General features: G+C 27.8%; 1 long non-coding RNA gene across 1 annotated transcript; it reads right to left on the bottom strand.

The window, feature by feature from the left end:
- Positions 1-655: 655 nt before the first annotated feature.
- On the bottom strand, positions 656-2,046 carry LOC133328948 (uncharacterized). Its single transcript, XR_009754293.1, has 4 exons — positions 1,866-2,046; positions 1,023-1,145; positions 916-963; positions 656-832 (listed from the first exon to the last, which is right to left on the bottom strand). It is a non-coding gene; the product is annotated as an uncharacterized LOC133328948 (long non-coding RNA).
- Between the last annotated feature and the right edge of the window lie 509 nt (positions 2,047-2,555).

Raw genomic sequence — 2,555 nt, 5'->3', positions numbered from 1 at the left:
TGATGTATCCCAATGCATTAAATAATTAATACTTTATCATTTGTTTTATAATTCATTCCCCCAGAATACATTAAAATTATGTTCTTTTAATTTGAAATATAATAAAATAATTTATTAATAATAAACATAGTTTATATGTATTTCATAAATATATGTACGTATTCTTAGAATACAAAAACATAAACAAACAAACTCATTGTGAATACATACAAAAACATAAAATGTAATTTATTTTTGGATTATGTTTAAATAAATTCTTATTTCTCGCTACGTTTTTTAGCGAGATGTGTTTTCTTAAACTGCCTTAATTTTATCAAATGGAATGCCTTTTTAACATCCTTCTTATATTCCTTCTCGTCGTATCCTTCCCTCTTTGACACCTCTGCAAAAAATAATATATGTATTAATATGTATATTCTAAAAGTATTTAATGTAGAAAATTTGAACAATTTTACTTACCATACATTAACTTATTTATATTTTCAAAGGACTTAAAAGCCATTTTTCCTTTTATTCCTTCAAAGTTATAGTTCATAATCAATTCTTCGGAAAGTACTCTACATAAGTTTTTTACAACTCCAGAAGGAAACAATATCCTTTCCATGATGGGTATCTGGAAAAAAAGAATTTGTCGTTAATAATCATATTAGCATTTTTTAATATTATTCAATACTTACAAACGAAGCGAAGTCTTCCCCAATTTTTTTCTCAACTTTGTGGAGATCTGCCTCATTTTGTATGGGAAAGTATATTTTTTTCGCATCCTGTGTCAATAGAGTATCTAGTTTTATTTCAATTTTGGTCAGTACATTTATACATGTATCAAATTTATCTGCAAAAGTATGAAATTAAAGTGTTGATTTAAATATATATAAAATTATTTATGATGTAATGTTTATGAAGTAAAATACTTACCATTTAGTATTTTAATGTTTTTCTCAATATCTTCTATTCGGGCCAATTCTATAATATAAGAAATATGTTATTTATTTATTAATGTATATATATTTAAAGTATTTTACCTGATTTTTTATTTTCGTCAGTTTGAAGTATTGCGTTCTGGGGTGCAAGAGGTGACACAAATTGTTTTTTTATTATAGACATTTTAAAAGTTTTGGTTTGGTATCAATCTTGAGAATTTAATTCTGTTTATGGAGAATTGGGAGGAATACAAATTTATTTTGGTATGGCAATCGAATTAATTTATATAATATATCATCACAGTTAAACTGTTCAGCAGTTGTGCAAGTGCATCCTTCGCAATGTTTTATTATACTTTCGAGTTTTAACAGTTGATTTTTTAGTCCAATGTGCAGATATGAACCAGGTGTCACTGTCCTAAGGGTACATGTTTGGTTTCTAATTAAGGATTTGGATGACACTGGCATATTAACTGACAGACTTTCGGAAGATAAAACTTTTAATAAGTCATCAAAACACTCTCTAGATATATTATGTTTCACTGCCCAATTTGTTAATCTGCGGTCAAAACTTTCTTCTGCTTCTTCTTCTTCGTTTTCTATATTCAAAGTAGGAATTTCTTCTACACAAATATTTTGTTCACTTGCACAAATTAAATTATTTTCATTTGATGCACTTGCACAACGTTTATTTTTATGTGATATTAAACGCCTCCAATGTCGCTTTGAATACATTTTATAAACTTACGTCTTCACTGTCACACAAATGAAACAAAACTAAACAAATTTACAAATTTCAACAATAACGCGACATGAAGTCGCCCGAAAATAACGGGACACAAAAAAAAAAAACAAGAAAAAAACTATGAAACTACACATTCCATTATGTATAGATTCTGGAATATAGACGGTAATCAATTTGCAGATTTCGTCAAATGAAATTACCATTTCGCTTCTATTGGGATGAATAATATAATGCATTCCATAACAATAATGTTATAATCATTTTTTTCTCAAATTGCATTCTTTTCTCGAATATTTTAGACAAATTCTGTAATGTAAATCATATAATGCAAGAAATTATTCATTATCAATGTAATGCATTCTCCATTTTCCCACTGGGTATTTGAATGAAGAGAACACGTCAATACAACATAAAAAATGCCGTGTTGGGGAAATAACACAGCAGCCGAAACGCTCTCTTAGCGGATAACAACAAATGCTTTTGTCAAATGTAATCAGTTATCTGACGAATGTCTATTCGAGCGGTACTCTCAGCTGTTGATGGTGGGCGTTAAACAAAAAAATATATTGAAATCAAAGGAATTATTTTATCGGCTAACTTGAAATGAAATATTAATAAATTTTAATTAATGAAAATGCTACAAAAAAGTACTTGTATTTGTATTCAAAAAGATACAAATTGCCAAGAGAAAACGAGAAAAGTGCTGTGAAAAAAAAAACAAAATATGAAATTCACTTTGATGTTTAGACTTCCAGTTATATCAAGTGCAAATTTTAAGAGGATATACATTTTCCATTATATTTTAAGGTAAGCGCCAGAACGCACACCCACACAAATTGACAATATAAATAATGTGGTTTATATCCTAATAAGAATACGTTTTTTATTCA

This window comes from Musca vetustissima, unplaced genomic scaffold (genome assembly GCF_032173495.1).
Source record: "Musca vetustissima isolate MV318-11 ecotype Yass unplaced genomic scaffold, APGP_CSIRO_Mvet_v1 utg141280, whole genome shotgun sequence".
Classification (NCBI taxonomy): Eukaryota; Metazoa; Arthropoda; class Insecta; order Diptera; family Muscidae; genus Musca; species Musca vetustissima.
The sequence above is the reverse complement of the archived record's forward strand: the minus strand, read 5'-3'. Positions and strand labels throughout refer to the sequence as shown.